This window comes from Euprymna scolopes, chromosome 45, assembly GCF_053919585.1.
Source record: "Euprymna scolopes isolate OS-2025 chromosome 45, ASM5391958v1, whole genome shotgun sequence".
In the NCBI taxonomy this organism is placed as follows: Eukaryota; Metazoa; Mollusca; class Cephalopoda; order Sepiida; family Sepiolidae; genus Euprymna; species Euprymna scolopes.
This window is the reverse complement of record NC_136526.1, coordinates 62640139-62663822: the sequence shown is the minus strand read 5'-3', so window position 1 is coordinate 62663822 and position 23684 is coordinate 62640139. Positions and strand designations below refer to the sequence as shown.

The window sequence follows — 23684 nt, the reverse complement described above, 5'->3', positions numbered from 1 at the left end:
GAGCTGGATAGTGACAATTGGTATGAAGGGTTGCCCCTACATTGACAAAGGTCTCATATGTGGAGTTTCCCTCACATATGGTCTTTGCTTGAACTTTAGTGTCCAACCCCGCAGGGGGGGTCCGGGCGAGTTCTAAAGGTTGTTAAAGAGTTTCTTGCTAAGAGTATTATTTTAATTTTGTCTAGTGTTTTATCAGTTATTTTTCATGCCATTTAGATATATATATATATATATATATATATATATATATATATATATCCATTCACGTGTAATCACCTTTTTCTTCACCATATTCCCTCTGCTTCACTTTTTTGTTATCAAGTAAGATCTTTGACTTACTTGTTGTTTCATCAAATACTTTTGCATGCAAAATCCGATCCTGCATTTTGCTAATTCCTACCCTCTGATGAAAAGGAAAGTATTTCTTCGAAACTCCACCGATTAAGAACTATCCACTAATCAAGTGTTTCCTTTTCAGATTAAATATGTTTTTAACTCTTTTTCAAAGTGTTTTTTTAACATGTTTTATTAACTGTTTGCTCGTATTATAAGCTCTATCCCTATTTGGTTTTATCGAGCTTTTACATCTGGCTGAGATAACTTTATAAATATTAATTCTTTAATATTTATAATATACTTTAATTTTACCATCTTGGATCATTTTGTTCAATTTAATTGTAATTTTTATTTTTTTTTATTTTATATATATATATATTAGTCTTGGGAGTTTTTTAACCTTGAAAACTCTATAAAGAAATTTGTTTATAAACTTATGTTTAATATCAATGTCTTTCCTTTAGAAATGTGGCATAAGCCAGCAAAATGTGACATCAGCCAGCAAGATGTGACATCAGCCAGCAAGATGTGACATCAACCAGCAAAATGTGACATCAGCCAGCAAGATGTGACATCAGCCAGCAAGATGTGACATCAGCCAGCAAGATGTGACATCAGCCAGCAAGATGTGACATCAGCCAGCAAGATGTGACATCAGCCAGCAAGATGTGACATCAGTCAGCAAAATGTGACATCAGCCAGCAAGATGTGACATCAGCCAGCAAGATGTGACATCAGCCAGCAAGATGTGACATCAGCCAGCAAGATGTGACATCAGTCAGCAAAATGTGACATCAGCCAGCAAGATGTGACATCAGCCAGAAAGATGTGACATCAGCCAGCAAGATGTGACATCAGTCAGCAAGATGTGACATCAGCCAGCAAAATGTGACATCAGCCAGCAAGATGTGACATCAGCCAGCAAAATGTGACATCAGTCAGCAAAATGTGACATCAGCCGGCAAAATGTGACATCAGCCAGCAAGATGTGACATCAGCCAGCAAAATGTGACATCAGCCAGCAAAATGTGACATCAGCCAGCAAGATGTGACATCAGCCAGCAAAATGTGACATCAGCCAGCAAAATGTGACATCAGCCAGCAAAATGTGACATCAGCCAGCAAAATGTGACATCAGCCAGCAAAATGTGACATCAGTCAGCAAAATGTGACATCAGCCAGCAAAATGTGACATCAGCCAGCAAAATGTGACATCAGTCAGCAAAATGTGACATCAGCCAGCAAAATGTGACATCAGCCAGCAAGATGTGACATCAGCCAGCAAAATGTGACATCAGCCAGCAAAATGTGACATCAGCCAGCAAGATGTGACATCAGCCAGCAAGATGTGACATCAGCCAGCAAAATGTGACATCAGCCAGCAAGATGTGACATCAGCCAGCAAGATGTGACATCAGCCAGCAAGAAGTGACATCAGCCAGAAAAATGTGACATCAGCCAGCAAGATTTCCATATCCTTGCAGAGATTATATCAAAAAGAAATGACAATGATTGCAGTTTTTGTGAACCGTTTTTTATGAGTCTTTTCTTGGTTAATTTAATGACTAAGGAGTCAAAATTGAAAGAAATAAGAACTTGCATAAGTCAACTTAAACAGCTCTTTTATATATATAAAAAAAAATATATATATATATATATATACATTTGTATATTAACTTTAAGTTATTTATTTCTTATTCAACTGGCAATGGCTAAATCAGTGATGGAATGCTTTACATTTTGGTTTCGGTTTTGATTCTAACTATTGGCATCAAGTCATATTTTTGTTTTTTTTATTTTGGAGATCACAACTATATATTGGGTGCAATGTAATATGATATAATCGATAGAAAATTCACTCTATAATAATACGAAATTTGCATAAATTTAAATATCATATTTAAACATATTTTATGACGGGGCAATGCTAGGTCCCCCTCGGTAGTATCATATATTGTATTGCTTAACTTTTTTTTTTAACTTCTTGTGAATTCATCAAAAACAATACAAAATATCCCTTAAGTTTTAATGTTCAATTTTCAAATTAAAATGAAATAATTTTTCAAATATACATCAAATAGAAAGCTAAAATTTTATTTTAACTTAGTAAAAACAACCAAAGTATAAAATAATAACGAAAAAATGATTCGTTTTTAAATTTTATTTCAAGCCACTTAAATTACATTTGAATTATTGTTTATTACTCTTATGTGCAAGAGAAACAGCTCACTGATGGCGGCCCTCGGCCATGAACTCAGAATAAAAGTGTATGAATGAGTAAATTCAATATCAACAATTTGCACATCTTATTTAATTGGAATTCATTATTGAGATGAGTATTGTTTATTAATTTATTTTATTGTGGACTATTATCCTCATCTTTCTTAGATATTGTTTCACTGCGTTTTGACCAAGTAAGCCTCTCGTTTTTAAATGCAATCATTTCAATCAGTTTTAACCCACTTAAATTACACTTGAATTGTTGTTTATTACTCTTTAGTACAAGAGAAACAGTTCACTGATGGCGGCCTTTGGCCATGCATTCAGAATACATATATTATTTAATTGGAATTCATTATTGAGATGAGTATTGTTTATTAATTTATATTATTATCTTCATCTTTCTTAGATGTTATTTCACCACGTTTTGGCCAAGTAAGCCTCTCGTTTTTAAATGCAATCATTTCAATCAGTTTCAACCCACTTAAATTACACTTGAATTGTTGTTTATTACTCTTTAGTACAAGAGAAACAGTTCACTGATGGCGGCCTTTGGCCATACATTCAGAATACATATATTATTTAATTGGAATTCATTATTGAGATGAGTATTGTTTATTAATTTATATTATTATCTTCATCTTTCTTAGATGTTATTTCACCACGTTTTGGCCAAGTAAGCCTCTACCAAAATGTGGTAAAGCAATATCTTAGAAAGATGAGGATAATAGTCCGTAATCTCTATGGTTCCAGGTGGGAATCGTCTGAAAATAGTGGTTTCAATCCTACCCAAAGCCGGCCAGAATATAATGGAATTTTTTGATGTTCAACTTTTGATGTAACCCCCCCCCAAAAAAAAAAACATTATTTTTGCACTAACCAAACACTTGTACATGAGGGGCTTCAAACGACGAGATGATACAATGTTAATGACAACACTCTATATAATAGAGTCTGTAAACGTTTAAGAATTAGAGAAATGTTTAATATGGCAGTAACAACTGGGACGAATTCACATACCTGTTTCAACTGAATGACTTTATGTCTTATGATTCCTCTGACCCTCTCTTTCCCATGGGCTCATTTGTTTAGCACGCTAATTTATATACCTTACACGAATAAGGCTTACCTTCAGCATCGTTTGCATGTATACACTGTAACAAAGGAAAAAAATATGATTAAACAAGATAACTTTGATGTTTTTAAATTAATGTATTAATTTTTTTGATATTTCTGTAGCATACATCATTAACAATGTAGAAACGTATAATCTTATTTACCACCAAATGAGATAAATACTGCTTGTCAATTTTAATCCCCCCCCTCATCTGCTAGTTTTTTTTTTTATAAAAAACGCTCATCTTCTTTGGAATCATTTATCGCCCCTCTCTATATGCAGTCTTCCTTCCCCCACAAAATATCACTGGAGCCTACCATCAACCCTAACTCTAAGTTCAGGTATTAACAGATCCCACCCTACCAAAAAAGTTTGAAAAATTAATAAATTAATTAGAAATTATTTCCCTCTACTCTCGACACACACAACAAAAGGAATATTGATCTCTTATGGGCAATCAAGAAAAAATACAAACAAAAAAGTTCAAATAACTATGTATGTCAAAACTCTAGAATTTCTGCCACTACTGAAATTCTTTGCATAAACACCATTTTTATTCCCCCAGTTACGCATTTGGTTTGATTATATTTAATTTTAGATTTACTAAAACGTACGATAACATTTATTTTTTATCGACAGATTTATTCTTTAGAAAAAAGAATTTGGTTATCTTGAATATTTACCAATCCATGCAACATCCTGTTTTTTTTTTTTATTTTGGTGCCAGTGCAGAGAGTGATCCGCGCTATTTTTAAAATCGTATTTCCAAGTTTAATTAAAGTTTTATGATATGTTTTTTATTCAATAGTAATATTAAAGTATAGAATAAGTAGAAAACACCCTCCCCTCCCCATGTTAAGAATGGCTTTTTAAATAATAACATTATTATTTACGTCCGGATCACTCTCTGCACTAGTATCTTTTTTTTTTTTAAGTCTGAATTATTGACTTACTATTTCTCTCCTGTGCCTAAGGATTAGAATTTCTGCCATATCGACGTTCATTCACCACTCTCAATCCATTGCTCATTTAGGTTTGCAGCTTTTCAAATCTTCATTGATGCAGTCAGTCCATCTTTTCAATAAGTGACATCGAGGAACATATCTATAATCCTGTAATTTTTTTCTTGTGTATTGATATCCACATTAAACCCCTTTTTTCTATTTACTTAAAAAGAAAATACAACTTTCTTATATATGGGTCGTGGAATAGAATTCATCTGCAAAACGTCTAATTTGCATATTCTTTTTAACATTCATTTTAATTGATTCCTTATTAGTTTTTTTTTTTGGGGGGGGGTATTTTTTAAAGACCTGCCCCAGCGTAGTATAAACACCCCAACATCCCCATGTTAAAAAAGGCTTTCCAAATAAACACCTCCAATCTCGAAAGCCGTTCCTAACATGAGGAGGTTTGAGGGGTGTTTATTCCCAAAGCCATTCTTAACATGAGGAAGTTGGGATGTTTATACTACGCTAGGACAGGTGGTAAAAAAAAAATACCGTTTTTTTTTTTGGGTTTTCTTATGGCATGATCATCTTTAGTTAATTATTACTTGTAATTATATTCATGCAGATATTCTACATGATTTATACTTGCGTAATATTTGCGTAAAAAGTTTACAGTAAACACAAAACTCTTTTAATATATATTTATGTATGCGTATATATATATATATATTTGTTTAAAAAATTTTGCCACTGAAAAAATTACAAAAAAAAAACAAAAACAAACAATAAAAACGAACAGAAAAAAAAAATTATAGGTGGGGGTGATTCTTGTTACAAAGTTTGTGTATGTATTACTGCACACATAGATTCGAAAAAGTTGTCAAAAAACAAATATATAACAAATAAATGTTATCAAACGCAAGATAAGTTACTTTTCTACCTAACTGGATATGTTTTTAGTGTTTTTATTTAATGTAACATGTTTATTCAGCTCGAAAAACATACAGTGTTTACCGATGTATTGGAAAATTAAAAATGACACGGTAAGTTTGGGAAAAGGAGTTAAAAATAAAAAAATATATACAAAATACTGTAAAAACACCACCGAATATATGTCAATGTCACGGTAACATATATTGAGCGAGTTTTTAACAGTATTTTGTCTAGGTTTTATTTTTAACTCCTTTTCCCCAAACTTACCGTGTCAAAGAGAGAGTCGGGCGGGCGCCATTTTTAATTTTCCAGTACATCGGTAAACACTGTATGTTTTTCGAGCTGAATGTTACATTACATAAAAACACTAGTAAATTATCCAGTTAGGCAGAAAAGTAACTTATCTTGCGTTTGATAACATTTATTTGTTATATATTACTTTTTGACAACTTTTTCGAATCTAAAATCCCAAAGTTTTATGCATAATATATAGGCCTAGTAATTACGTTTAAATAAGGTAATTTATAAAAAATAATTGAGACTAAAACCAATGTATTAAAAAAAATGTTGTTTAAAAGAAATTCCCATAATACTTACTTTCGAATGACTTATTCGATTTGAAAGAAGAAACTTTAAAATGAAGAAGATTTGTAATTCAAATTTGGTACGAAGTCAATATTCAAGATGGCGACTGAAAAGCAGGTTCGCAGAAAATTAAAGAGGAGAACAACTGACTCTTTGACTAACTGTTAGTTTTTAAAAAGTGGAAGATCACTTTTCTATGATAATTTAACGTAAAATGAGCACCCACACGATGACCCCCCCCCAAAAAAAAAACAGGTGGCCATAAAGTGGGTGCTCATTTTACGTTAAATTATTATAGAAAAGTGATCACCCACTTAAAAAACTGAGATTTCTTCATATTTTGGAAACTACTCGTTTTTTTTTCGTTTTCAGCGACTCCGAAAACATAGAAAAGTAGTAATTTTAAATTATCTTTTCTCGAGGGTGGGAAGTCGATTGTCTGCCCTTGTTGAGCCGATATTGTAGGCACAATTGGGTAAATGTTTCGTTTAGGTCCACCTCCACCTCCACAATTTTCTTTAAAATGACGACATTTTCAGGTTTTCGAGTATGCTGAATACGAAAATCGCATTGAAATGTTGCAGAGATAAGTAGTTATCAAGCTAGAAAAAAATGCATTATGCACGGTAATTTTGGCGGCCATTTTTTTACGCGCATGCGCGCGCGCCCTAAGCAATCAGAATTTTACACGAAGGAAAAAAAAAACAAAATGGCCGCCAAAATTACCGTGCATAATGCATTTTTTTTTCTATCTTGATAACTACTTATCTCTGCAACATTTCAATGCGATTTTCGTATTCAGCATAGTCGAAAACCCACAAATGTCGTCATTTTAAAGAAAATTGTGGAGGTGGACCTAAACGAAACATTTACCCACAATTGTAAAGAAGCACCAAATATCAATCCAAATTTTGGTTTAAATAGTTTTATTTATTTTTTAAATAAAAATATCAATCCAAAGATTAATTAAAGTTGTGTAAATAAATAAAAAAACACACCCTTCGTCGCGAAAAACTGTTCGAACGTACCTAGGTAAAGGTTAAAGAGCGGTGCCACAAGAAATTTTCCCTTTTCTAAGTAAACCCGGCCAGGGTCCTTATTCCTTGCTGGTTCCAAACTTTTTTTACTAAGATTAAAAAAAAAAAAAAAAAAAAAAATATGGGCATTCCAACATATTTCCCGAGACATTTCATCGTTGAATTACTTCCGCTGTTTTCTAGGCGGTGATAGCTGATTTGGCGTCTCCGACGAAACATCTTCCAACAGATATTTTAAGTGAAGGAATTTATCACATTCTAAGACGAATTATTATTATTATTATTATTATTATTATTGTTATTATTATTATTATTATCATTATCATTATTATTATTATTATTATTGTTATTATTATTATTATTGTTATTATTATTATTATTATTATTATTATTATTATTATTATTTATTTATTTATTTATTTATTGCCTCCCCACAAGAGTAAAGTTAGACACAAGGTTGGTTTTTTTAATGTGGGGGAAAATCCAGCTCCCAAAGGTGATAAAGTGGATGAAAACAAAAATGAAAATTGATTCAGTCTAGAAGGATTTCCCTCCACTGAGCGAGGGCAGAGAAGGCGATGGGTAGTTTTAGAACAGATACTACACTTTGTTCCTAGCCAAAAACCAAGAGTAGTAGTAGTAGTAGTAGTAGTAGTATTTGTATTATTATTATTGTTATTAATATTAATATTATTATTATTTTTGTTTTATTATTATTGTTATTATTATTAATATTATTATTGTTATTATTAATATTATTATTGTTATTATTAATATTATTATTATTATTGTTATTATTAATATTATTATCAATTATATTATTATTGTTAATGTTATTATTTTATTATTATTATTATTATTTTATTATTAATATTATTATTATTATTATTATTATTATTTTTATTACTAATAATATTATCATTATTGTTATTATGAGACAATGGAGCCAGTGAAAAGAGCAGATGTATGGAGAAGTGGTGATGAAGTTCGAACTTTGACTTCTGTAGAAAAAGAAGTACTTCAGAAGTTAAGAGAGGTTCTTCTTAGAGACGATATCATAGAGATTCCAAGTATGAAGAGTATGCGGAAGGTGAAAAACGAGGTAAAAATAATTCAAGGAGTAATTCACAACATCATAAGAAAGAACATATCGATTACGGAACTTAACAGGCTTCTGTATGCAGCGTCATACATTTTTGCGAATCGTCTTGGCTTATTACAGAAGAAAAAGGGAGAAATGAAGAATAGAAGGCCACACTGGCAGAGGCGGCTTGAAGAAAGTATTAAACGGTGGCGGAAAGACATTGGTAGAATTGAAGAAATAAGAAAAGGTGCTGGTGATGAAAAGAGGAGTAAAGGTTCATTCGGACGGAATAGTGCTGCCAAATGGAGAACTCATGAAAGAAATAGAAGATACAGGGTATAAGTATTTGGGAGTGTTGGAGGGTGTAGGCATCATGAACAGAGAAATGAAGGAAAAAGTCAGGAAGGAGTATCTTAGAAGAGTGAAACTAATTGCAAAGTCGAAATTGTATGGAAACCTAATGAAAGCAGTAAATGCATGGGCAGTCAGTATTTTGAGATACAGTGTAGGAATTTTAGAATGGTCTGACAAGGATTTGCATGCCATGGATATCAAAACTAGAAAAGTTTTAGCAATGTTTGGTATATTTCACATTCGAAGTAGCATAGCAAGGCTGTATCAAAAGAGGAAAGACGGTGAGAGAGGATTGAAAAGTGTAAAAGATTGTGTTAGAACCGAGGAGATGTCGTTGAAGGAGCATGTGGTTAGAAGTGAGGAGTGGATGCTTAAGGTTGTGGCCAATGAAGTGGAGTTATGTGAGACCAAGGCTGATTATGTGAAACATATGGATAGAGAAAGGGCAGAGAAACTGGCTAGGAAGAAAATGCATGGAAGATTGTGTGTGTGTGTGTGTGTGTGTGTGTGTGTGTTCGCTTTTTGTGTATGTCCGCAAAAGTTATTTGGGGGGGGGTCGCTCCTTCTTAAAACTTTTTATATCACGTCCAAATCGTAATATCTACGAGTTAACAAGAGAGGTTGCCTGTCTATTTAATTTGCCCAACTTTGAAAGGTTAAATATTCCACATATTTGGATCACTGCGTGTTGATTTCGTTTTTCAGTATATGCAGCTGGCCCACGGCCAGTGCTCTCCAGAAAGCTATGCAACATTTGGCCAATGTCGGCTTTTTTCATATCAGACAGGTGCTTTCATTTCAAGGCACTACCGCACAAATTCTTAACTGTTGAACAACCATTGCTTATGTCATCTTTCAAGGTCAAACATCACGCGACTTAACTTCCTCGCACCTGTCAATTTCACTTTATAAACGTTAACTTAACACGCTTATCAATTCCTCTCCCCTCGTGGCCGAGATGGTTAGGTGTCTGGCATTTTTCCCCTTTCGTTTCCACCTCCGTGTCAAGGCTTCGGGGTTCAAGCCTACCTTCCTACTAAAACTTTTTTTTTCTTTTACACCTCCAAACACCCGGCCATGTTTTGATCTAATCCCCCCCAACAACACACCTCCAAACACACGGACAACGCCGGGTACCCCCCCACTAGTCTATTATATAAAGGGCAAAATGAGCGTGAGCGTTTGTGTATGTCCACAAAAGGTTTTTTGCATCAGAATTCTCGTGTTGGTTAGATCCCATGAGAAGATTTTGCATACTTCCCAGATTGTAATATCTCAGATTCACAAACGGACATCGTCTGTCTTTTTTTTTATTAAGATTTAAAAAATTCCCACCATGCCATTGTCTTTTTTTGTATAAATAAAGTGAAACTATCTGAACACAAATGCCTGGCCTTCGAGCTAGGTAATATCTGTTCTGTAATTGGTCCTTGGTCAATGTAGGGGAAACCCTTCATACTGAGACAATTACTATTTATTTGGATACTGCCAGAGTTCCCCCTTTTTTGGGGGAGCTGCTTTCCCCCCCCCCCACATTATAAACGACCTTGTATCTAATTTGCTTTAGTGGGGAAGCAAATAAATACCACGACAGAAAGCAGAAAGCTTAACTGGCCCTCGGCCAGGTTTAAAAGCAACGTTAATTTCTGTGCCGCCTCCTTTGATTCTTAAGTTGATTACCAATTCATTAAATTCGTTGTCCTCTTTGGCCTAATGGTTAGCGAGGAAGACTAGGAGTAGCGATAAGACGTGAGATTTTCTTGCATTTTACTTTCTGCTTGTCTACCACCACTTTTTTTTTTTGCTCAACACACAGGCTAGTTCCTCATAAAAACCAGTGCAGCTAAGCCATACCAAGGATCGGTGATTGGACTGCAAATACTATGTGATTTTGAATATTTAGTCAGGGTTTACTTTTAGTGAAAAAGTATCCTCATGCCAGGTTGTTCTGAAAAACCCCTCTACAGAGAGACTTTAGACACTTGAGGATAGTGTCTAGTAGGCATTCAAGTTCTCTCATTTGTTTTTTTTTTTCCTTCAAGCAAAGTTCTCAGAAATTCATGGGCCCCCTACCTGGGACTAACACTTAAATTCTATATGAGATACATAGATATTCGACTGCTTCATTAAAGTTCTTTATCTTTCAAACACTGAATTAGTAAAGAAATTGAGAATGTAATTTTCCTCTCCCCAATTAACCATTTTCATCTGTTGAAGTATATCTTATGTTTTGGCTTCTTGGTCTTACTGGATTCCAGGACAAGAATTTATCTAGTCTGGTGGAGTATCCAGCTTCGTGCTATTTCTTAAGGTAACATCACTTAGAGAAGGTGCACCATTACTCGTAAAAGTTAATGTGGGTTAACCATAGTGAGATCTTATTTGGGCAACGAATACAAAATGTGATTTTGAATATTTGGTCAGGATTTACTTCTAGAGAAAAATATCCTCATACCAGGTTGTTCTGACAAACCCCTGTACACTCGAGACCTTAGACACTCGAGGATAGTGTCTAGTAGGCATTCAAGCTCTTTTTTTTTATTTTACTTTTGTTAGTTTGAAGAGATCAAGGGGCTCCTTCCTGGGGCTAACATTTGATTCTATTATAGTTTAAATTTATATCCGAGGGCTCTTTTAAGAATAGACACTGTTTCCTTTATGGCTGCTATCTGTATTTCCTTACAGCTTGGTCTTCCAGGGATTGCTTCTAAGTATTTTTGAAGATTCTTTTTTATTAGGCCAGTTGCACCTGTCACAACTGGTATAATGTTTATTTCTTTCAGAGACCATGTTGTTTTTAGATCATTTTTTTAGGTCTTGATATTTTGTTATCTTTTCCCGTTCTGCTCTATTAAGGCCAAAGTCGTTTGGAACTGTGATGTCGATAATGAGTGCAGTCCTTTCGGGCTTGTTCCATATTACTATATCTGACTTGATGGCCTTGTCTTTTATGTATCTGCCTGCCTGTATGTCTTTGTCGTAGAACACTGTCATTTTTCCATTTGATGTTATCGGTGGTGGTTCATGTTCCCAGATGTTCAACGACCTATCTAGTTTCATCTCTCCACAGATCTTCCAATGTAAGTATCTACATACTTTGTTTGAGCAGTGTAATGACCATCGGCTAGAAGGATCTTGCATCCAGACATTAGGTGGCTTGGGCTTTCAACAGGTGAGTGATAGAATCTGCATTGGTCGGTTTTTTGTAGACCAGCCATTTTCTTAAATACATTTGTGAGTAAGCCTTGGTCTTGTGCAGCTATAATTAATTGTTCTTCATCAAATAGAAATTTGTCACTTTTAAGCCATTGTAGTGAGGCCTCCTTGTCAATGTAGCTCTAGTTCAGTTCTTCCATGAACCTGCCTGCTCTCTTATGTTGTTGCCATCCTTCTAGTCTTGTCTTCAGTTCCCTTTTTGTATACTCCTTAGTCTTCTTTCGGGCGATTAGGGTTGCTGGGTAGTCTTAGTGTGAGTTTGATTGTGCCTTTTTAAACTTGCATTCATTGAGAATCTTGCACCACATGTGTCACATGAATAAGGTTTGTCGCCAGTGTGTGTTCGCATATGAAGTTTTAAATTAAAATTCCGTGAAAATGCTTTGCCACACACTTCACAACAAAATGGTTTCTCCCCAGTGTGTGTTCGCTTATGTGTTTCAAGATCATGTGGGCTTAGAAACGATTTGCTACACACTTCACAACAATAGCTTGTACCTTGAACATGTATCTCCATGTGTCTCTTGAAACTAAACCTCATCGAAAATGTTTTGCCACACACATCACAACAAAAAGGTTTCTCTCCAGTGTGTGTTCGCATGTGTAGTTGCAAAATATAATTCACTGAAAACGCCATGCCACACACTTTACAAATAAAAGGTTTCTCGCCAGTGTGTGTTCGCATGTGGCGTGTTAAGTCATTCTTCCATATAAAGGTTGAACCACACACTTCACAAGAATATGGTTTCTGTCTTTTATGTGTTCGCATATGGGATGTTAAGTTAGATTTCTTTGAGAATGACAAGCAACACACTTTACAAATAAAAGGTTTCTCTCCAATATGTATCCGTATGTGATGTTTTAATTCGTATTTTGTTGAAAATGCTGAACCACAATCTTCACAAGAATATCGTTTCACTCTTGTGTGGGGAGGCATCTGTGATGTTGGATGATTATTCATGAATACTGTAACATTACAATAGTAGATTATGAATAAAATAATTTCAAATTATTGTTTTTCCATAATCAACTTCATGAATAGTACAGTAACTGTAATATTACAGTCATAGATTAGGATGGTATGTATGAATAAAATCTTTTCAAATTGTCTTTTTTCAATATCATTTAACTTCATATCATTGTGAAATGAAAATATATATTTTTTTCCTAATTTATTATCAGTTTATTCAAGCTGGGGATGGGGCATTCTACCAGTTGCTAAATATTAACTTGCTAACTCAGATATTCCAACCGGGAGATCATTTTAATATTCTGACCTTCCATTTAAGTGCAATTGTTTGAATCTCTTTTGCATTTGGTTCACCGGGTATATTTGGTATTTTTTCAGTTTATTCAAGCTGGGGATGGGGCATTCTACCAGTTGCTAAATATTAACTTGCTAACTCAGATATTCCAACCGGGAGATCATTTTAATATTCTGACCTTCCATTTAAGTGCAATTGTTTGAATCTCTTTTGCATTTGGTTCACCGGGTATATTTGGTATTTTTGGAAACCTCAAGTATATAGTCTGTAATAGATTAGGTATGTTGTATATGAATAAAATTTTCCAGATTATTGTTGCTTCAACATCATTTACCTTTGTAAGATTGCGAAATGAATGTATTGGCAAAGAATATTACAAGAAGTGATACCGGGCAATGCCAAGCAGAATAAATGTTCCCATTCAATTTCTAAATTCTTCTCCTTCATAATTTTCAACAAATTGAAAAGATACGTGCTGTTGATTAAGGTAAAAATCTGAATAGATTTACGACATATACCTTAAAATTTTATATGTTTTTAAGAAGGAAAAGGTAGTTTGCCGTGAAATAAATGGGGAACCTTATTTTTTAGAACCTTATTTCATACTGATTCGTGACAGTGATAGCTCAAAAATCAGTATTAGATTATGCTGAGGCAACATCGGGTGGCCTTGTTGATAGTCGATTTCAAACAGTGTATATTATTATTATTATTAAAAAAGTAAAATGTTAGATAATGAACATTATTCTTGTTTTGTAATTGTTATGTAGAAAAAGGTATGCAGAAAGAATGTTATTGAAACAAAGGAATGTTTAGTAAAATATTTAACTTAGAACAAAGACATCATGGAATTTGGTCTTGATGAGAATGAAGGTTTCCAAACAGCAGAGAAACGTGACTAAATCAAGTATTGGAAACGTATTTGGAAGTCACATGTCAGGTTATGGAAGTCAATGACGTAATAGGATCTGTTAGTTTAGATATATATAGGAGTTGGTTACATTTTTATTATTTTTATTATTATTATTATTATCATAAAAAAATTAAAATGTTAGATAATTGTAGAAAAGGGTATGCAGAGAGAATGTTATTGAAAGAAAGGAATGTTTAGTAAAATATTTTGGTTAACTTAGAAACAATAACAAGGAAAGAATGTGGTGGACATAAGCAGAATGGGTTTTCAAACCTAGGGATAAAAACAATAAATTTGGCCAGAAAACGTGACTGAAGGTCACATACTGATCTTTATGTGGTCGAGTGATGTCAGCACAAAGGAATAGTTACATATAATCAGGAGAGTTAGAGAGAACACTAGATGGATGAAGAGTGTGTTGGAGACTAAGACAAGCATGCAATCTTCCAATAAGGAAACAGTGAAATAAAAGCTATCTGAAATATTACCAGAGACTCCTGGTCGTTTCTTTGGAAGAAATGTTCATTTCAGCTTTTGGCAGATTCCCCAAAATCCAAAATCCAGATGAACAAAAGTATGATTTCTTTATTGACAAGATGCATAACTATCCAGAAATGTGTTCCATCGCCTTTGTATTATCTGTATTATAAATGTCCTGAAACTCATGCTGCACACACATCCACAAGGATTTATGAACACAAAATGACACGAAGAAACTTCATTATATTCACAACTCCTTATATGCAGTGCCTCACATATATATAGACCTTATACTCCCCCACACTGTAACATCAGGACACATACTTCTATAACATACTTTTGCTTTATATTCTTTTTTCAGTTCCAGTTAAAATGCTTAAATCAGTGTTTGCTTGTACAAGTTAAAAATTAGTTAAAATATTGACTTATTAACTTTAATGGACATGATCCTTTTAATCAGACGAGTTGTCCAACGTAACCATTATCTGTAAAGGAAAGAGAAATATTATTAAACAAAATTCATATTACAAATGTGCATAAATTAAATGGTATTTTTACGAAATAATTTAACATCGGCTTTCTTTATATACAAGGAACAGTATCGATTCATTGTGAGGTTACGATCAGGATTCAGTTCTGGAGTTCAGGAAAGAGTGAGTCACTCGCTCAACAACAGCACGTTTCTCCTCTCTTCTTTTCCAATAGCTCACACCTGGCCTCTTGCCACCAATGTCACATCACACAATCTGAACACCAGCGACACGAAATACTTTTCAAGAGATGTTCATGGCTCTTTTCTTTTTGTGTTCGTTGCAAGGAATTTTTCTCGGCTTTTATATCCTCCTATCAAAAAAAAAAAATGGAAGAGATAACGAAAAAAAAATAGCTTCTCCATCATGCCCTGCCTTCCTAAGATGCCCTTTGTTTCTAACCATAACCCTAGCCTTAAACGGTACCTTTTTTTTCCTTTCGCATATACCCCACATTCATGTCTTATCAGACTAATGGGAGATGCGCCCAGCGTTGCCTGGTCGTAAAAAATTTATTTTTATGTTTACGTATCTGTTTTTTTTTAATATTTACTTAGACATGTGTTCTCCCCCCCCCCATTTATGTGTCTCCGTACTTCGTACAGGTGTACGCGTGTATGTGTATTTATGTGTGTGTGTGTGTGCATATTTTATTTACTTACCATTAACAATTATTTATTAATATTTTAATTTTTAATTTATTTTATTTACTTACTGATACTCTTACCTATCATTATACTATCAAAATAAACCTGTAAAGTATAATTCATTAACTTATTTTTCCTTTTCTTTTTCTTTCCATTTTATAAACAATAAATATCTTTCAATCTCTCCCCGCCCGGCTAAATCACTTTAAACCCCATTTTCAACCCGTTCCTTCACTAACATTAACTCTCCAACCTGTTGCCATGGTGATCCTTTAAATTAACTGTTACTTATGCCGTTATCAATAAAAGTAGCGTCTTTTAAGTTTTAAACCGTTATAAACTAAAAAAAAACGTATATAAGAATTTACACATAATTAATATTTAATTATAAACTCCTCTCTTATTGCATACACTCCTACTACTTTAAATTCCAACGTCCTCTCCCTACCGCTCCCCCTTCTTTTCTTACTCCCCTTTATCTACGATTTTTCCATTCTTATTTGACTTTATAACTTAGTCCATCTATGAATTCTGACGATGCTAGTTGGATTTTTTCCTCTCTTTGAGGATATTCCTCTAGCTGAAACAATTTGTAAACTCATTCTGGACTCACAGTAATAAATTTCCTATATACTGCTCTGACTACACATTGAGCACTCTAGTCCGGTTTTTTCACCACTGGTAAATAAATATATATATATATATATATATATATATATAGTAAGTTATATTTTATAACTCACTATATATATATATATATATATATATATATATATATATATATATATATAGTAAGTTATAAAATATATATGCCTTGGCAGTCGTGCGAAATCTTATTTTTCTTTTATTAATATTATTGGAATTTTCCCCTTTTCTTTTCTTTGTACATATTTGTGAATTATTCAATGGATTTCGGCCTTTTGGATTATTTTGGACCATCTTCCAATTACGTGATTTCCTTGGATTTTACTTGTGCAAATGGAGACTCAATTAACTTTCTTGGAGTTGTATTTTTGGATTATACCGTCATTGGATTATTTACCTTTCACCAGACTATCCATTTATGTGTAATCACCTTTTTCTTCACCATATTCCCTATGTTTCACTTTCTGTTATCAAGTAAGATCTTTGACTTACTTGTTGTTTCATCAAATACTTTTATATGCAAAATCCGATCCCGCATTTTGCTAATTCCTACCCTCTGATGAGAAGGAAAGTATTTCTTCGAAATTCCGTGGATTAAGGACTATCCACTTATCAAGTGTTTCCTTTTCAGATTAAATATGTTTTTAACTCATTTCAAAGTGTTTTTTAACATGTTTTATTAACTGTTGCTCCTATATATATATATATATATATGTACATATACTAGCTTGTCACCCGGCGTTGCCCAGTCGTATAATAAACATGATATTTTAATTTATGCAGATTGTGTATATATTATTATAGAATCAATCCTCTATTGATTATTTTATATTACAAGGAATAATTTGCCTAGGGTACTAAATTAAAATATATATATATATATATATATATATATATATATATATAAAATACAAAAATAACAATGATAACATCAGTGTTTATGTAAAATATAACGTCAGCTGATATTTGAGCTTGACGATGAATGCCCTGGAAAGGTCACTTCTGATTAATGTTTAGTTTTAAAATATGCAAACAAAAGAAATGATTTGTTACGATTTTAAACGGTACCTCTTCTTTTATCATAAATTGAATTCATTAATAAGAAAAAATTAAAATAAAATGGTGAGGTACATTTGGACTTGAGCGATGAATCGTATTTGACACTGGAAGACAGGCACAAATTTTTCTGATTTCGATAATATAAAAATTTCTGCTCGGCCTTCGGGACAAGATCACAGTGTAGTATCTGTTCTTCAGATGCTGCACTTCAATTTCTTGTTCTCTGTCAGTGGAGGAGAAATCCTTCGCGACTGAGACAATTTTTATTTTTGTTGCTTTTCTCCACGTTAAAAAACGACCCTGGTGTCTAACTCTGTCCCATGGGGAGGCATAGTAAATAGGAACATTAAAAGTTCTGACTTTCCAGATTCTAATTAATCATCCCAATACAAATATATATATATATATATATATATATTACTATTTCATTTAATCACATAAATTAATATGAGAAGATATAATTTTATGCATAAATTTTCAGTATTTACTTTAACAGTGCTCAATGCATAAGTAGAGCTAGCTAGTAAGTTATGAAAATATATATGGCAATTAAGCTACACAGAATATTCCACGTTTTATCCTCGTGAGAATTTATATATTTCATAATTTACTATATATATTATATATATATATATATATATATATATATATAGTCATTCACATACAGTACTGATAATGGTATATCGTGTATCACGTCCCAATATGCTCAACTCAAGATAAGGCATTATAGTCATTCATATACAGTATTGTTTCACTGTATAACAGCTCATCAGTACGGCTAGACAGGCAACTATCTCAAACCAGGATCGAAACCCGACAGCCCATACAGCAGTCAAGGTTCCGAACCATTATGCTATATGGCAGCTGCTGTGCAGGTAGTGAATTAACAATGTTTTGACGTTGTCTGAATACCTAAGCTCAATTTGTTTACACAAAGAGCATCGCTTAAACACCCATTCTTGCCAGATCACCAAAGTTAAGTAATGATGAGCCTGTTCAGTTCCAGATCGGTGACCAATTAGGAAAGCTATTCCTGATAATAATATGGACATCTGCGAACATTTTTTGGCCTAGAGCTTTGTATCTAAAGGGATAGTATCTCGTTCACTGAACTTTCAGCTTTGCTGGCTAAGTCTACATAATTTACACCTTTATGCCTCACTTTTGTATACATGTACCCTATCGCTCCAACTATTGCCCCAGTTTACAAAATTTTATTTTGTTTATCGATTTTTTTTATCGATTTATAATTATTTTCGTTAGTATATCCTTCCTCTATTATCACACCGTGCCACTCATCTACACCCCAATTATTTGTTTGTCCCTTTATCCACTTCTATCGACTTTACTCCCCCATCTTTATGTCTTTGCCTTAATCCTCTCCCTTTACTCCTAACTACAAGGCATCCCTAGGAGTATCACTACATATTATCCACCATATGTTATCTTCTGAAAATATTATTATACTGTTAAAAATTTCACCCATACCCACCTCATAATTTACCCCTTTAATTCACCTTCGGACGTTCCCCTACACTACTAAATTAAAATCCTAGTACACTCCCCATGTAATCCACAATCTAACTTACATTAATTTCATAACATCACGATATAAGTTACTTTGATTAATCCTGCTTAGTATATACACCATTGTTTTATTTCTTCATCATAATATTACGCCTAAAAACATACACCGTTGTTGTCTCGGTTACTGCTGTTGATAAAAACCTTTAGCATAAATCCCCTATATAAACACTATATATCTTACATACGGATAAAATAGAACCACAACCCAACTACCCCTATACCTCCCTCTGAATCTTAAAAACATAAACTACTTACATTATTTAAAACTATGATAGAAACCATACGCTCCTTTCAACACTACACTTTATATAGTACGCTCCTCCTTTATCTTGGAATTCAATATAGTTCCTTCTAACAACATCAATAATTTTATTTATTTCGTTCCTGATGATTCTCTTGCTAGAGGTCACATCCCCATTGTGTTACATAGCACCTTCTCTACTCTTCTGATGAGAAGCATTAGGCTTCGAAATACCTTGCTATAAAGAGTTCCCTTTATCCCCCAAATAATTGTATGCATATCCTTATTAAATAGATGACTCATTCTATATTTTCCAATATATAGTTTTTATGAATTCATTTTCCGCTCCTATTGTCTCCTATATATATATATATATATATATATATATATATATATATATATATATATGAACAATGAGAGGAATTAATTAGTCTTGTGGTTGACATCGAATTATCCTAAATTTAGATATAAATATAATTGTATGTTTTGATAATTGGCAGATGTTAACAAATTCCTAATGAACCGCCCCCTTAATTAAACATTTCATCAAATCTCCACACTAACGTAATGTACTTGCAATAACCCTTATCCCTGAGTGGCTTCCGGGCCTTGATAAGTGGTGATCACTGTGTAAAAAAAAAAAAAAAAAAAAAAAAAATTCACGGCTGCCAAAACACCCCCCTCCCCCCACTAGGCGCCCCAAATTGTAAACAGAATTTTTGTGAAATTATTAAATGAATCTTCTGCTTGGTTAATATCAGTGCATTACATAGGGGAAAACGGTTAATTAAACTGCAGAAGCACCTATTAAAACTATAAAAGTTCTATAATTGAATCTCCTCCCTAAAAAAAAACCCAAAAAACAAAACGAAAAAAACAGAAATGTTTAAGCCACACAAAATGGCCGCCATTGACAACTACTAAAAACAACATTGGATTATGAAGATGTCGATATCTTCCAAACTACTTACCGACCCCAATTTTGAATATGATATTCGTTTATAACACACCCGAAAATCTATAACAATGGACATTTTAAAGGTAAGTTGTGCGTTGCTGTATTATCGACATTGATCATTGTATATTATAAAGTTTTATATATATAGTGAATAAATGACAAAAACTATATTCCAAAATTCATGATGTTGACCATCTTATAATTTATTCCTGTAATTAATTTTTTTTAAAGTTCAAAATGGAAACATATTAAAAGTATTTGCAGCTTCTCTTCGAATTTTCGGATTTTAATCATGTCAAATTTATTTCTTTTTCACGGATTGATTGTTGCTATTTCTTCTGATGATTTAAGTGTAAAATAGATTCACTGATTGCTATAATAATTAAATGATTGATTTTGCGCTACGAAACAGATACTGTCAAGAATTGTAAAAGTCAACTAAATTAAAGGAATAAATTATAAGATGGTCAACATCATGACTTTTGGAATATAGTTTTTGTCATTTATTCACTATATTGCTCTGTAATTACATTGAGCTTCTTAAATAAGGATTGGTATATATTATAAGAAAATATATTTCTACAGAAATATATTTTGATATATTGATCCATGAACAAAGCTTCTTTCTTAGAACTGCACGCCTGTGGAATTGTCTTCCGTTTTCCTGCTTTCCGGCTGACTACAATATGGTTGTCTTCAAGTCTAACGTAAATAAGTTCTTGATGAGCCGTTCCATTTTTTGTTAACAAATTTACCGAATTTTCATTACTAATGATAACTATATTGTCCAATTTCTACTGTACACTCTTCAACCCTTATCCTCGAGTGGCCTCTTGGCCTTGATAATGTGGTGATACCTGTGTAAAAAAAAACACAAAGAAATATATATATATATATATATATATATATATGCATATAATAAAGTCTCTTTAATATTTTATTTTTATTTATTAGTTTCATTTAATAAAATATTTGTTTTATTATTTGATGATTCAAGAAGTGTTTTTTGTTGTTGTTTAAAAGTATTTTTTGTTGTTTTGTAGTAACATAAGAAATATTAAAACTGAAACATTTTTTAAATAAATATATGGTTTCGTTTTTCATGTCTTGATCTGGGACTGTTCGGTTCCACTTCCAACAGCTTGATTTTTCTAAGCACTAATCTTGGACATTACCAAAAACGCTTTCAGGCAGTTCCAAAAAAAACAAAAAAAAAACAAATTATCACATGCCAAAAAAATGGGTGCTCATTTTACGTTAAATTTATATAGAAAAGTGATCCCCATTTTTTGAAAAAGCAATTTCTTCATATCATGAAAGCAATTTCTCTGCGTCACTTTTAAATGTTATATTCGTTTTCAGCATCCCTGAAAACCTGGAAAAATCGTCACTGTAAAGGTATTATTGGATTTGGAAAGAATCTGGACATTGACCTTCAATTTTAAAAATAAAAGTTTTTTATTTGAATTTATATAATTTTTTTTCGGTACTAGTGCAGAGAGTGATCCGGACGTAAATAATGTTATTATTTAAAAAGCCATTCTTAACATGGGGAGGGGAGGGTGTTTTTTGTTTTTTTATTACATTTTCACCCCAAACAAGGCAAATTGCCACTTTGGTGTAGGGGGCTACTATCAGGGGCAACAACTACTGGGGTACTATGTAGGGATTTGGGCAGCAAGATGTCGGTTCACGTTACACTTGAACTTCTGCACGTCAGTACTGTTGGGGAAGCAGGGACCTGGAATGGAATTCCAAAGTCTAGTGGTTCTGGGGAAGAAACTATTGGAGTAGAAAAATCTTTCACATCTAGGGATCTCTACAGTGTGGGGGTGGGATTTAGCAGCCTGTCGAGTTTGTCGAGGGTGCTCACGTCATGGGGGCACAAGTGATTGCAGTTCGTCAGAGCATTCACCACTAAAATACTTGTAGAACAGGCAGAGGGATGCAACATTTCGTTGATGGGACAGAGGCTGAAGCTTAGATGCCAGTTCAGAGCCTATCAGGTTTGCGACTCTCTTTTGAACCTTGTTAAGGAGCGAGAGACTAGTAGCAGATGCACCAGTCCAAATGTTTTGTACCTATTCTATACTTCAACCTTACAATTGAATGAAAAAACATATCATAAAACTTTAATCAAATTTGTAAATACGATTTAAAAAATAGCGCGGATCAATAAGTGCACTAACACCTTTATTTCTTTTTTACTCACGTTCACCCCTAACAAAGTATATCGCCACTTGGATATTAGAACCATGCTTAGGAAAAAATAACAAGATGTTGGTTTACGTTACATTTAAACTCCGGCATATCAGTAGTCAAGGAAGCAGGTAGCAGGAAAGGAATTCCAAAGTTTAGCTGTTCGAGGGAAGAAACTATTAGAGAAGACTTAAACAGTGAAGGGGTGAGATTTTGTTGCTAAGCGGGTTTATCGGGGATTTGTACGCCGAGGGAGCACAAGTGCAAAATAATAAATATATTTCTATGAAAGTATAGAAATAAAATTATTGAAATCAAAATAACAAAATTTCAAACATCATTAAAAAACAAAACAAAAAAAAAACGTATCCAATACACGTAATAAAAGCAAAAGAACTTATTTGCCTTATCATCGCTTCCGGTAGCGCTCCGCAGAAAATTGGGAAGTGCGTTAACTGACAATAACAACATCTTTTTATTTTTTATCAAAAAAAAAAAAAAAAAAAAAACGTGAGGGAGATTTTTAAAGTTCCCCCCCCCCCCCGTCCATCCGACAGGAACACAGAAAGCCTTTTGGAAAACGTTTGTCAAGATGGGGATGGGTAACTTGAAGATAACCAAATTCATGACGTAGCTGGGAAGAATAAGTGTTTGTACTTTTAAAAGAAACAAGAATTTTTACTTACTGGTAAAAGTTGACAGTAAAATTCAGCTTAACTAGGTTTGCGCATGCGTAACGCGTCCACAAAAACCGTTAACGAGAAAAAAACAAGGGAAGTAATTCTCACATGCCTCCCCATGGCCAGAATTCGGAAACACTCGTCTAGTTGAAAACACTATCAATAATCCCCCCCCCCCTCTTTATCTGTGCCTAAACCTAAACGCAGATTCCATGAACAACTTCCGTTTTCCTGCTTTCCAGCTGACTACAATCTGATTGTCTTCAAGTCCAATGTAAACAAGTTCTTGATGAGCCGTTCCACTTAAATTAACAAATTTACCGAATTTCCATTACTAACGATTAATATATATATTGTCCAATTGACTACTGTACACTCTTAACCCTTATCCTCGAGTGGTCTCTGGGCCTTGATAGGTGGTGATGATGCCTATATAAAAAAAAGATCGTTTTTTTTTAAATTTAAAATTGTCTCAGTCGTGAATGATTTCTCCCCCACTGACAGAGAACAAGAAATTTAAGGGTAGCAATCCGAAGAACAGATACTACACTTTGACCTTGACACGAATGGAGGTAATTCTCACAGAGTTTTTTGGTGCTTATTTCTATTGCCACTTATTTGTGGCTTTTCTTTAAGAGTCGCACTTCT

The 23684-nt window shown here is 33.5% G+C and overlaps 1 protein-coding gene across 4 annotated transcripts in view; it reads right to left on the bottom strand.

Moving 5' to 3' along the window:
• The window catches only part of LOC145269835 (uncharacterized), a 30621-nt gene extending 7201 nt beyond the window's left edge, over positions 1–23420 (bottom strand). The window contains exons 1-3 of one of the 4 annotated variants that reach the window (XM_080125551.1): positions 23043–23420; positions 14499–14975; positions 3577–3710 (exon numbers count right to left, since the gene is read on the bottom strand). The gene's annotated coding sequence lies outside the window, so the exon portion shown is untranslated. Of the gene's footprint in view, positions 1–3576; positions 3711–6153; positions 6350–14498; positions 14976–23042 lie in introns of those variants that run through there. The other 3 variants (XM_080125553.1, XM_080125550.1, XM_080125552.1) reach the window with 3 other exon arrangements.
• Between the last annotated feature and the right edge of the window lie 264 nt (positions 23421–23684).